This window comes from Solanum stenotomum, chromosome 6, assembly GCF_019186545.1.
Source record: "Solanum stenotomum isolate F172 chromosome 6, ASM1918654v1, whole genome shotgun sequence".
In the NCBI taxonomy this organism is placed as follows: Eukaryota; Viridiplantae; Streptophyta; class Magnoliopsida; order Solanales; family Solanaceae; genus Solanum; species Solanum stenotomum.
The window spans coordinates 27,522,220-27,537,215 of NC_064287.1; the positions used below are offsets into that span (position 1 = coordinate 27,522,220).

Sequence of the window (14,996 nt, forward strand, 5' to 3'; positions counted from 1 at the left end):
CCACCAAGTTTTGCCTCTCTGTCCAAGTGTATCAGTAAATGAATCATGATATAAAAAAATATCAGATGAAAAACCATTTGAAGTTTACACAATATGATTGGAATTTCGGCCTCAAGGATATCAAGATCTTCAATTGTCAAGCACTTCGAGTATAGATTCTTGAAAAATTTGCCTAAGGCTATAATTGGTTCACACACTTCCTTAGGCAGTAAACCATGTATAGCAATTGGTAAAATGTCTTGCAATAATACATACTGATCATGAGACTTCAATCCATGTATATTTTTCTCAAGTACATTAACACACGTTGAAATATTTGATGAAAAGGCATCCAGAACCTTCAAATTAGCTAAGAAATCACATAGCTTGAACTTATCATCACGGGACAATGCATAGCATGCTACCGATAACAAAATTTTATATCCATCCTCAATTGGATGCACCCCTTGCCTAATACCAAGGTCCACCAAATCATATCTACTTTTCAATGTGTCTTTTGTCTTTCCAACAATACTCATCACAGTTGATAAAATGTTGTCAGACAAATTTCTTTCTATGTGCATCATATCTAGGTTATGTCTTAACCTAAGACTCTTCCAGTAAGGCAAATGAAAAAAGATACTTTTGTTCCTCCAGTTATAAGCATTAGCAGAAACATTACGATTTCTCTTTTGTCCTTTACCAAAACTCACATTGCCCAAATTTTGTAACTATATAAGTGCTTCATCACCTATTAAAGGGTTAGGTGCGACACCCATTTCCACTTTCCCATCAAATAGCACCCTATTTCTACGCCATGGATGATTTGTGGGAAAGAAGCGACGACGACCCATATAACACAACTTGTTACGTAAGGAAATCGATTGTGTATCGTTATGGCAACAAGGGCATGCAAGTTGTCCTTTGGTTGACCATCCAGAAAGGTCCCCATATACTGGAAAGTTATTAATCGTCCACATGAGAGCCACACACATAAGGAAATTAGATTTTGAGTGTGCATCATAAGTCTCCACCCCATCCCATAATTCTTTTAACTCTTCAATCATTGGTTGTAAGTATACATCAATATCATTGCCAGGAGACTTAGGGCCTGGAATAAGAAGTGTCATCATGAAATTTAAACTCTTCATGCAATCCCATGTTGGAAAATTATATGTAACTAGAATAACAGGCCAAATGCTATGATTGGTACTCATATTTCCATAAGGTTGGAATCCGTCGCTTGCTAAACCTAATCGGACATTTCTTAATTCATCTGAAAGTAGGATGATGCTCATTGAAAAGATTTCCATTCAATTGAGTCAGACGGATGTCACATGACACCATCATCAATTTTTTCTTCCTTGTGCCACGTCATTTTCTTTGATGTCTCTTTTGCCATGTATAGTCTTTGAAGCCTTGGTTTGATAGAAAAATGTCGCAATACCTTATGAGCTACATTCTTGCCTTTATGTTCATGTGACTTCCATCTAGACTTACCACACTTTGGACATGATTTGGCATATGCATAATCGCGCCAATATAAAATACAATCATTCTGACATGCATCTATTTTGGTATACCCGAAGCCTAGGTCACGAAGGACTTTCTTTGCTTCATAGAAAGAGGTAGGCATAAATGACCCATCGGAAAGAACTTCTTTAAAGAAGATTAATAACTCATCCATCGATTTGTTGCTCCAATGATTAAGACACTTCAAGTGAAGTAATTTAACAACAAAAGGCAACTTTGAGACTTTTGTGCAGCCAGGATAAAGTTCTGTCTTAGCATGTTTTAACAGTTTGTCGAACTTTGTTGCATGGATATTTGGCTCTTCATTACCCTCTGAAGAATTCGTATTATTCTCCACATTTGTATATCCACAAGCATTGTGAATCATTCCAGTAATGTCATCATTTTCATTGCTATCATCCTCTACTTCATCTTTATGTGTGACATTAGAATTTTCAACTCTAGATAACAATTCTCCATGCAAGTCCCACACTTAATAAGAATCCCAGAAGCCCTCTTTTAATAAGTCTCCTCTTACATCATTTTCTAGCTTGAACACTGTATTCATACACCCTTTACAAGGACATCGAATCATAGTGTTCACCCCGGGTTGACTAAATGCCCAATTAAGTAAACCTTCCACTCCATCTCTATACCTTTGATCAACTCTATTCCTAATATTTAACCAACTTTTATCCATTCCTACTTTTAAGAAAAGAAGCAATTACTTAATTAATTCAATTGAGGACCCATCCGGGAATCTGTTCGACTCTTCTGCACAAAAATGAAGATCCAAAAGAATAAACAACAATTCAAAGTACCAATTTATGTTTAGAAAAAAGCTTATTTTCAGTGAAATATATCTATAAAAAATCATGAATTGCGTACAAGAATTATATTTATATCATAATCTAGCGTAAAAGAAAAAATAACTAGAAAAGAAAATTGCGAGATCATGAGTGGCAGAGAAATCTGGATAAATAAAGTAAAAAATATCAATAATTAGGCTATGACTAGAATTGAAAATTGAATGAGTAGTGATCTTGCTATGGCGTACCTAATGTTGAAAATCAAAGAACACACAAATATCAATGTTTTCTTGAAAGATGTAGACCACAATCTGGCCAAGATTGATTGGAAAATGACCTGAAAAATCCAGCAAAACAAAAAAGGAACATAAGTTGTGAGGATATTAAAAGAAAATAAGTAGTTAAAAGTAATAATACAACATAATATCAAGAATTTGAATCTAAACGAGGTCTAGTGGATTTAGGAGTGAAAACATCATTTACGATGTCCCCAAGCTACTCTCCACTAAATGTACAGAATTCCACAAGAAATCGCCAAGGAAATCTCTCTCCAACTTCCACAATAAAAAAATGAAATAAAGAAGAACACAGTGACTTGATTGTTGTTATTGTCGTTATGGCAAAGTAGAAAATGGGTCACCAATGTGAGGATAAAAGTGTTGACTGACTCTGTAGGTGAGGTAATAACTTCTCAGCTATTGTCACTAGTGTGTATGCAAAGAATGAGCAAAGTTAAAGAGAGCTCGTGGCAAACTTTACAGACTATATGTGCTTCTATACAAGTACCATGAATTATTAGTAGACTTTAAAAATGTCATGTATGTCAATGAAAGGATTGGTCAACCTGTAACAGTTGTTGAGGTGCAGGGGTTCAAGGAAATGCTAAACCAGTTACAACTCACTCTTCTGAAGGCACATGGATGTTTTTTCACTTGGAGCAATAAATAACACTACTAAGAATTCATGGTCACCAGTGCGAGTATAAAAAGGTTACGAATAGTACTCCTGATGTTCAATCTTATGGATCTGTTTATCTTGTAACTTAAGATTGGAAAAGGGTAGGCTTAATTTAGCAGAGAGTACAGTTATGTGTCATGAATCTATGTGTTCGGTGAATGCAAACAAATATCATATGCAAAACAGTATTTCCATTTGTTGCAAGGAACATGTTCTTTTTTCATCATCACATGCTAGTCTAGGAATAGGTTCTAAATTAACCCATGATTTTAGAGTTTTGAATCTGAATAGCGTCAACATCAACATTTTGTTTGACGAATTTCAGGAAATTCAGACACTCATAATGCTTCTTTTTTACTGTAGCTATATCATAATCAACATATTCATCGCAAACAACTCTTAAATTTCAACCAAATATTGTCCAAACGCCTGCATGATATTTTCAGTAAGCTGTAATATAGATTTACAATGAATTTTAGAAGCCATACAACAAATGAACACTCACATTAATAACAAAAAAAATTCCTAATACTCTTATGTAAGAGAAGATAGATTCCCCTTAATTTTGAAACAGAGAAGCCCCTTGGCCCTAGCAATTTGTTTTACACATATACAATCTAGTATTACAGACTTTGGATCCATAGGCGAAGTTGTAGTTGCGACCACGACTTCACAGGGTCGAGGCTTGGTGACCTGGTCACCTTCGTATGTGCAACCACTTCTTTGTAGGATCAAGCCTTGGTTCCACAAGAGCAGCTGCACCAGCAGGTGTTGCAGCAACTCTTGTGATTCAAATCCCAAGTTTCAATCGGACCTCCGGAAATAATTCGGGGTCCCGCCAACGTAAACCAAATATGTTACCCAAGTAGAAACAAAATTCTGGACTTAATGTAACTTACAAAACTTTCAGGGGAGGTCGTCTCGACAAAAGTAGGTCTCACAGCAAAAGCTCCATTTTAACTATAAGTAAGAAGATATCTTGAAATGAATTTGATAGCCTTGAGACCCAAACAAAGGTAATTCTAGACAAAACTCAACATTCCAGAACTAACAAAACCATTAGAACTTCATTTCAAGGCCATTTACTAAAATTACATACAAGCAAATTTAGCCGGCCATGGACTCATACTCTTAAGTCATTTGTATCTGTATTTCACTTTAGTTAATCTAATCTAGTAAGATCAAGCGCTCAACATACTGAGTTGTCCAAACACGAGGATGTGCGATGGATTTCTTTATGGTAGAGCCATTTATTAACCAACAAGAACTCCAATTAAGAAAAATATTATAGTTCAGCTGAAATAATAACACTTCAAGAGCTTCAGTACACCAAATCACCAACAAGCTTTTATGTCTGGGAAAATATTACAAACCCTTGAAACTTTTTAGAAGGTTTCAAACAAATTAACATATATATACAAAAATTGAGTTCTATTGAAATAATAACAACACACTTAGAACTACAATTTTCTTTTTAAACAATAATTTTTGTACATTTTTCGACATCAATATGAATATGCAGTTACTTAACAGCATCTACAGATCTAGAATTTCAAAAAAAAAATCTTCAATAAACCCAAAGAAAGAGATAGCTCAAAAACAATAGTGAAGATTCAAAATCGACAAAATATGAAAAATAAATAGAGAGTTAGCATGAGTGGCACCTTACAAGCCTTTGAACAACTTCAAAACTTCGAAAACATCAAAATCTTGCAGTGATTATCAAACATCGAACCTTTCTTCTTAAAACCTTCCAGCAACTTTTGATTTCTGTAGATTTTTGAGAACCTTTTGCCTTAAAACTTCAAAACACTTCAATCTGCTACAGATTTATGAATGGGTTAAAGAAATAGAAGTAAGATTAGGGGAAAAAAATACCATCTGAAAGAAATTTAAGCACTTACCTAAATGAGAAGCGATTTAACAGATTTGAGAGTGACAATTTGAAGAATCCCTAAGAAAAGTTGAGCTAATGGAGAGAAATGAAGTGGAAATTTGAGAAGAGGAGTGTTTGGAGTGAAAAGTTGTGTGTGCAATTTTTTATCAGATATTTTCATTTGTTTTCTTTTAACTTTTTATGTTAAATTAATAAATTGACTTATTAGGAGCGGTCATGTCGCCACAAATTTCATTTAGATGTGACAAATTAGATGTTGCCACTGAAGAATATGGAGCCAAAATTTTGGTATTAGCGGGAACAAATAATTGAGAATTAGCAACGACTATTAGCGGCAAGTTAACATAGCTCGCCACTAAATGTTTATCTACTGCGACGCCTTCATATGTCACCACTAGATATATAACTTTTGTAGCAACAAATAGGTTTGCCGCTAAATATTGCCACAATAAATCTTGTTTCTTATAGTGTAGGTTTGGGGTTTTTAATGGGTTTTTAACATATTAGGTTTCTTAAGGTTTAGAGTTTCTAATACTTTAGGGTATAGAAAAAAGAATTTCTTATAGTTTCTTAAGGTTTGGGGTTTAGAGTTTCTTAGGGTTTAGGGTTTTTTTTTTATAGTTTTTCTTGGTTTAGGGTTTAGGACTTAGGCCCTAAGGTTTAGAGTTTAGGGTTTAGGGTTTCTTAGGGTTTAGGGTTTTTAAAGGATTCTTAGGGTTTAGGGTTTAGAGTTTCTTAAGGTTTCATAGGGTTAAGAGTTATAGGACTTAGGGTTTCTAGGGTTTAGAGTATAGGGTTTCTTAGGGTTTAGGGTTTAAAGTTTCTTAGGGTTTAGGGTTTAGTGTTTTGGGTTTTGGGTTTATGGCTTAGGTTTTGTTTAGGTTATTTGAAGGTTTTTTTTTAGGGATTTTTAGATTTGGGGTTATTATTGCTCTTAAGGTTCCTTAGGGTTTAGGGCATCTTAGGGTTTATGATTCAGTGTTACTTAGGGTTTAGGGTTTCTTAGGTTTACTTAGGGTTTAGAGTTTTTAGTGTTTTTTATGGTTAAGGGTTTGAGATTTTTTTTTTTGGGTTTAGGGTTTAGGTTTTTCTTATTGTTTTTAGGTTTAACTGTTTTTAAAGGTTTTTTAGGCTTACTGTTTTTAGGTGTTTTTTATGCTTTTTATGGTTTTATAGGGTTTAGGATTTCTTAGAGTTTAGGGTTTCTTAGGGGTTTATTAAGGTTTAATGTTTAGGGTTTGTTAGGGTTTAGGTTTTTTTAGGGTTTAGGGTTTAGGGTTTAGAGTTTTTATGATTTTTTAGGGTTTAGGATTTTTAAGGGATTTAAGGTTAAGGGGTTTTAAAGGTTTTTTTTATTGTTTTTAGGGGTTTTTAAGTTTTTGATTTTTATAGGTTTTTTGTAGAGTTCTTAGGGCTTTGAGTTTCCTAGGGTTAAGGTTTTAGGAATTCTTAGTGTTAACAGTTTAGGGTTTCTTAGTGTTTAGAGTTTTACGTTTGTTACGGTTTAAGTGTTTTTCGGTTATTTTAGGGATTAGGGTTTTATGGTTTTTTGGGTTTTTTAGGTTTAGGTGTTTTGATGATTTTTTAGGGTTTAGAATTTCTTAGGGTTTAGGGATTAGGGTTTCTTAGGGTTTAGGATTTCTTAGGGTTTAGAGTTTACGCTTTCTTTAGGTTTCATAGGGTTTAGGGATTTTTTAGTGTTTTTTAGATTTGGGGTTGTTAAGGTTTTTTAAAGATTTTTTATGTTTAGGGTTTTTAAATATTTTTAGGGTTAAGTGTTTCATAAAGTTTAGGGTTTTTCTTAGGTTTTAAGGTTCAAGATTTGTTAGTATTACTAGGTTTTTGTTTCAAAGGGTTTAGGGTTTGTTAGGGTTTAGTGTTTACGGCTTAGTTTCTTAAGGTGTTTTAAAATTCTTAAAGCATTTTTTAGGTTTGGGGTTTTCAAAGTTTTTTCATAGTTTAATAGGGTTAAGGGTTTCTTAGGATTTAGGTTAGCATTTAGAGTTTACGGTTTTTAGCTTTTAAGGTTTAGGGCTTATGATTTTTTAGTTTGGGGTTTTTAATGGTTTTTTAGGGTATCAGGTTTCTTAGGGTTTAAGGTTTCTTAGTGTTTAGGGTTTCTTATAATTTAGGGTATAGACTTTAGAATTTCTTATGGATTCTTAATATTTAGGGTTTAGAGTTTCTTAGGGTTATAGGTTTGAGGTTTAGTGTTTTTTACGGTTTGGGGTTTAGGACTTAGGCCCTAAGGTTTAGATTTTAGGGTTTAGGGTTTAGATTTTCTTAGGGTTTAAGATTTTTTAGGGTCTATGGTTTAGGGGTTTTTAGGGTTTCTTAGGGCTTAGGGATTAGCGTATCTTAGGGTTTAGGGTATTGGGTTTAATAGGATTTAGGATTTAGAGTTTCTTAAGGTTTAGGGTTTGTTAGAGTTTAGTGTATAGGGTTTTGGGCTTACGGCTTACGATCTTTTGTAGGGTTTTTGAAGGTTTTCTTTTTAGGGTTTTTTAGATTTGGGGTTATTATGGTTTTTAATGGTTCTTTAGTGATGCATGTCTGACCTAATGATACACACTCGTTGTCTATCAATTCGGGACCCATGGGGGGCATATATGTAGGATATACTGGCTCTTTGACAGGAATAGAAATAGAAAATGGAATAGAAAAGGGTTCTAAGAGTTGTTTAGGGCTGAATCCAAACTTCACAGCAACATAAGGAGTCACAAAAAATAAGGTCGCATTAGGGTCTGACAACATAACCAAAATCGGAGGTAAGCGAATAGCACATACGCTGCTCAATGGAGGTTCATTGATATTAGTGAAGTCACCAATATCATTTTGGTGACCAAGTTGGTTCACAGTGCTCCCATTCGCACTCGTCTTGCCACCTGCTCACAACAAACATACAACAAGGTAAGTCGATTCAACTACAACACAAAAAAATCACAATCTAAACTTCAATAATAGAATTCTAGACACCACTCCCCGGCCGTGGCGCCATTATTGATAAACGCTCAACTACACCTCATCCAATACTAGGTGTAGGCGATCGTAATCTATTATAAAACCTAACAAAGAGTTGGGGTAGATCCCTCAGGGAGCGGTACAAGTTCAAATTTAATTACAAAGTTATGAACTGGCATAGTCGGTTATAGGAATAGAAATTATCGAAAGCATTTAGGTATATCAAAGGGGGTGACAATGAATGTCAGATGGGGGGGATTACGCTGGTCAATTAACAAATACAACAATTATGAAAACTGGGAAATGACAAGTAGAGAGGAATTCTCGGGGATGTGATCGATTATAGGCTAGTTTCGCTATATGGGTAATTACAATTTACTAAAAAATGCTAAATCTTAGTGGGTAAGCTAGGCTATAGATGCAATACCTTTTCTTGAACAACTATTATGAATCAAGTGAGTTCTCTCGAACCTCAACCAGCATAACACTATAAGCAGCCCAATACCTCAATTTATCTACTCTCTCAAGCTAGATAGGTAGTTTCGGATTAAGATTCACTCTCTCAAGTTGAACCCATTATAATCCAATCACCTTCAACCTATACACCTGCTTCCCTTACTTCATATGTTAGTCTATTGCGACTTGGATTCAAGCATGACTCGAGAATAGATGGAATTGGCCTCCACGACCAATTTTGAATGAAAGAGAAAAAAAAGGCAATGGAATTTGATGAACTCACTCGAAATCACATAAAACAAGAAGAAAATAAAAAGGATTAATATCCATTTTCATAGTGTTGAAACTTACAAATAAATTTAATTTAATCAATAAAACACTAAGCACACTAATGGCACAATATCAATTCATTTTAACAGTAACTTATAAACTATCTAACCCATGTTTGCTTCCAGATAAAATCTAATTAGTCAAACGTCCCCTCAAGACATAATTTCAAGAGAATTGGGCACAAACAAGCTACTTGTTGATTAAGATAAGCAGGTTCCGACAATTTAAGAGAAAAGAGAGATATTTGAAAGAAGCAAACACTCAACAATAAATAATAATCTGATCCAAATAGAAAGTGATGCCTCTCAAGACAACACGAGCTATTTATCCAAGTTGAAATGCGACATTTATGTCAAAATGATATCATAAACTTAAGACATCAAAATATTCAAAGAAAAGAACCTTAGAACCAAAGTAACTTATCACTTCTGAACAAATTTTAATCCTAAAGGAATTTAAATCAAGCATATGAAATTAAGAAAAGACGGGCCATGGATTATTATAGTACACAAAGAAAATAAATGCTAACTTAACCACTACTGAAACATGCTTAAAATGAACGAGAATAAGAACTAAAAGGACAGCTACACACCCCCAGTTCTTTATACGCTAAGCCTAACGAAACTTGCTGAAGGCAGACAGTAAACTCACAGAGGTAATAGACAACAAAGAAAACAGACTTAATCGAAATCAAATAGTAAACATTTATATAGATCATAATCCAAAAGAGGTAATACAAACTCATTTGAGGTATTGTATGTTAAGCTAACTCAATGCTCGGAAAGCTTCTGATCACCAAGTGATAAAACATCACATACACTTTCTAAAAATGCACTTAAACTCGACATGGATGACGCTCACTAATGAAGAGCAACATAGACTAAACTGAACATTCTCTAAGAAGGTTCATACTAGAGCAACATGAATTTTTATAACTTAACAGGCAACAAAGAAGAGATTTAGAAAATAGCATTAAAACTTTCAGATTTATATCAAGCTAGAGTCGAAATTCTAAACCAAACAAATAGCAACTGAAACCAGTACATTACTGTTATACACCAAGATTAAGCAAGCCTAAACACTAATGCTCAATATTAATCCAAACTCAAGTATGGCATAAATATAGTATCTGAAATGATGAACAGAAAGAACATTTGAATTAATAATCTAACCATATTACTGATTTTACAATCAACAATCAATCCAAATACTCCCAAAATCTTAATCAAACGGCTCACAATGATCAAGAAGTAAACAACCAACACATTAAGAACAAAGGGCGGATTGGAATAAATCCTACCTTTCTAAATGCAACGAACCGAGACAACGACGAGCTTGGGCGAGCTATTTCACCACGGATGAAAACTCCGATGAAGTTCTTGCCATCCTCAAGAATGGAGAGAAAGAGGCCTTGTATAGAGGGAAATAGGGTAAAAAAAATTTGGGGGGGGGGGGGGGGGGGGGGGGGGGGGGGGGGGGATGGGTGGAATTGGAAGAAATTGAAATTCGAAATTGGTACGAATCGTATGAAATTCAACGGATTTCTAATGAGATTCGTCTGATTCTTTAAGATAGGACATATCAAGTGCAATATTGAGACACCTAGCTTGATTTTCAAATGGTCTTTGTACGATAACGATAAGGAAGAGAGGAGAGCATCACGTATCGTGTTGCGTCGAGCTCGTGTCATCTGGGTTTTTTTGTGAGGAAGAAGAAGCGTATAGGGGTCGGTCAGGTACTATATTGTGTATGCATTTGAGATGTTGCTGTACTGCACATATGTGAAGGTGTACGCGTATGTACAGATAGATTGGGTCCTTTTGTTTTGGGATTAGGTGTCTTTGCTTATTAAAAAGTGGACTGGGTTGAATGCAGATCTGGGCCCAAAATTAAGGCTGAAAAATGGGTTTAAAAGGGGAGTGAAAATGGTTAGATTTGAATTGAGAATTTGGCTCAATTAATTTCAATTATTGCCGATCAAAGTTAAGGACACAACTAAATTGAATTAATTGGTGGGTTCGGCTAAAATTAAATAAGACAAATTAATATTTGATTAATTAATAAGCTTCTTAATCTCAAAAAAATAAAATAATAAGCTTAATTAAACTAATTAATTCAAAATATATAAACTATTGATTAACTAGACTAATTAACCAAATATTAAAATAAAACTAAAATCTTTTTGACACAATTTTTGAATATTCATAAAATATAATAATTTTATAAAACATATATATTATTTAAAAATTATAAACACTGACAAAATATTTAAAATAACTTGCAAACTATTATTTGAAATATTATAAAACTAATTATTTTAAATCATTTGAAATTGAAGAAACTCGATGATTAATCTATATTGTGGAGGTCCAAAATTGGGTGTCAACACTAGGTTGTGTAATTACTAAGAGGGTACTTACTGTTGACACCCAATTTTGACCACCCACATTATAGATTAATCATTAAGCCTCTTTAATTTTCAAACGATTTAAAACAATTAGTTTTATGAAATTCAAGTTATTTTTATATAATTTTGTTACTTTTTAAATTTTAAAATATTATATATATATATATGGTTATTCAAGGATCATTTCATGCATTATGTTAGGTATGAAGGAAAATCAATTCTGGCTTCAAAAGGGACGTTTCCTTTGATAATTAAATAGAAATTTTACCTTGTCAATTTTTGGCAATGTCATTTTTCAATGTACTTTCACACAGGAAGGATCCATATAAACCAATTATCCAACCATTCCCGTGACTTTATGGGCTATCTTTCAAGTGTGCGACAAAATGATTCAATGGTACGTAGTCAAATGTTAGGAAATTCATTTCTAATCAATAATCCAATTAAGAAGTTTGATACGATTATTCCAATTATTCCTTTGATTGGATCATTATCTAAAGCACACTTTTGTACCGTATTAGGGCATCCCATTAGTTAACAAGTTTGGTCTGATTTATTAGATTTTGATATTATTGACCGATTTGGGCGTATTTGCAGAAATCTTTTTCATTATTATAGCGGATCATCCAAAAAAGACTTTATATCGAATAAAGTATATACTTCGACTTGCTTGTTCTAGAACTTTAGCTTGGAAACACAAAAGTATTGTACCCACTTTTTTGGAAGGATCGGGCTCGGAATTATTGGAAGAATTCTTAACATCGGAAGAGCAAGTTCTTTCTTTGACCTTCCCACGAGCTTCGTCTAGTTTGTGGGGAGTATATAGAAGTTGGATTTGATATTTGGACATTTTTTGTATTAATTATCTGGCGAATTATCAATGATTCATTCTTAGATTTTCTAAATGATGAATAAATGATGAAGAGATAAATAAATTTCATTATTTTGAAATGTTGATTGTAATACTAATAAGGGGTAAATCAACTGAGTATTCAACCTTTTTAAGTCTTTCTAATTTCTATAAGAAAGGAATTGGTGTTTACATAGGGAAAGCCATGTGCAATGAAAAGTGCAAGCACGGCTTGGGGAGGGATCTTTACTTGTTTATTTAATTTAAGATTAACATTTATTTTATTTAACAAGGAACTTATCTACTCCATCTGACTAGTTCCTGGTTAGAATCTCGGGCAACCCACTATCATATCAAAATTATAATTCTCTGTAGAGAAGTTTGGATTTTTCCAATCAACTTCATTATAAATTTGAATAGATCCACATACACCTTGATTGACACGAATATATAAGTCATGTTATACTGTTGAATAACAAGCCTTCCATTTTCTATTTTGATTTGTAGAAAATTCGCGTGCTTGGGAGTCCCTGATGATTAAATAAACCAAGATTTTACCATGACTGCAATTTTAGAGAGATGCAAAAGTGAAAGCCTATGGGGTCCCTTATGTTACTGAATAAATAGCACTGAAAACCGTCTTTTCATTGGATGGTTTGGTGTTTTGATGATCCTTACCTTATTGACGGCAACTTCTATATTTATTATTGCCTTCATTGTTGCTCCTCCAGTAGACATTGATGGTATTCGTGAACCTATTTTAGGGTCTCTACTTTACGGAAACAACATTATTTCCGGTGCAATTATTCCTACTTCTGCAGCTATAGGTTTATATTTTTACCCAATTTGGGAAGCGGCATCCGTTGATGAATGGTTATACAACGGTTGTCCTTATGAACTAATTGTTCTACACTTCTTACTTGTCGTAGCTTGTTAAATGGGTTGTGAGTGGGAGCTTAGCTTCCGTCTGGGTATGCGACCTTGGATTGATGTTGCATATTCAGCTCCAGTTCCAACTGCTACCACAGTTTTCTTGATCTACCTAATCGGTCAAGGAAGTTTTTCTGATGGTATTCCTCTAGGAATCTCTGGTACTTTCAATTTCATGATTGTATTCCAGAGCACAACATCTTTATGCACCCATTTCACATGTTAGGCGTAGCTGGGGTATTCAGCGACTCCCTATTAAGTGTTATGCACGGTTCCTTGGTAAGTTCTAGTTTGATCATGGAAACCACAAAAAATGAATCTGTTAATGAAGGTTACAAATTTGGTCAAGAGGAAGAAACTTATAATATCGTAGCCGCTCATGGTTATTTTGGCTGATTGATCTTCCAATATGCTAGTTTTTCAACAACTCTCGTTCAATACACTTCTTCCTAGTTGCTTGGCCTGTAGTAGGTATATGGTTTACCGCTTTAGGTATCAGCGCTATGGCTTGCAACCTAAATGGTTTCAACTTCAACCAATCTGTAGTTGACAATCAGGGTCATGTAATTAACACTTGGGCTGATATCATCAATCGTGCTAACATTGGTATGGAAGTTATGCATGAACGTGATGCTCATACCTTCCCTCTAGACCTAGCTGCTATCGAAACTTCATCTACAAATGGATAAGATCCTAGCCTAGTCTATAGGAGGTTTTGAAAAGAAAGGAGCAATAATCATTTTCTTGTTCTGTCAAAAGGGTGCTATTGCTCCTTTTTTTTCTTTATTAATTTCCAAGTATTTTACTCACATATACTTTTTTGTTTACATTATCGAAAAAGAAAGAGAGGGTATTTGCCTGCATTTATTCATGATTGAGTATTCGATTTATATTTTATATTTATTTAAAATTGTAGAAATATAGCGTGTTCCACTTGTTGCTAATCTTACTATATCTTTTTTATTTCATCTCAATAAAAATACAATTTTGTCTTCATATTCTTATATTTGAAATAATAATCAAAATAATAATATCATTGAAATAAGAAAGAAGAGAAATATTCTAACTTGAATCTTTTGTTTACGAATTTAAATAATGTAAAAATGAAATGTAAGTACGCGAGGGGGCGGATGTAGCCAAGTGGATCAAGGCAGTGGATTATGAATACACCTTAAGCGGGTTCAATTCCTGTCGTTCGCTCATAATTCATAAATATGAGATATTAGACAGATTAAGCGTATCATTTTATTTAATAAATGATTGGCTACAAAGGGAATTTTTTAGTAAACATGTCAAAAGCTTACTCCTATTTTTTTTTTGTAATGTTTTTGTAAAAACGAAGAATTAAATTTTATTTTCTCTCCTATTTACTACGGCGATGAAGAATCAAATTATCACTATATTTATTCCTTTTTCTACTTCTTCTTCCAAGTGCAGGATAACCCCAAGGGGTTGTGGGGTTTTTCTACCAATTGCGGCTCTCCCTTCACCACCCCCATGGGAATGGTCTACAAGGTTCATAACTACTCCTCTTACTATAGGACGCTTACCTAGCCAACGCTTAGATTCGGATGTACCCAAACTTTTCTGGTTCACCTCAACATTCCCCACTTGTCTGACTGTTGCTGAGCAGTTTTTTGAAATCAAACGAACCTCCCCAAAAGGTAATTTTAATGTGGCCGATTTCCCCTCTTTTGCAATCAGTTTCTCTACAACACCTGCTGCTCTAGCTAATTGTCTACCTTTGTGAAGTGTGATTTCTATGTTATGTATAATCGTGCCTAAGGACATATCGGTTCAAGTAGATTATTATTTTGATCAATCAAAACCCCTTCCCAAACTGTACAAGCTTATTCCAAAGCATATGGCTTTCTGGATGTAGATGATGATATCTATACATATGGATCT

At 34.1% G+C, this 14,996-nt stretch overlaps 1 pseudogene; it reads left to right on the forward strand.

Moving 5' to 3' along the window:
- The first annotated feature begins 12,717 nt into the window (after nucleotides 1-12,717).
- On the forward strand, nucleotides 12,718-13,841 carry LOC125869336 (photosystem II protein D1-like; annotated as a pseudogene).
- Nucleotides 13,842-14,996: the final 1,155 nt, after the last annotated feature.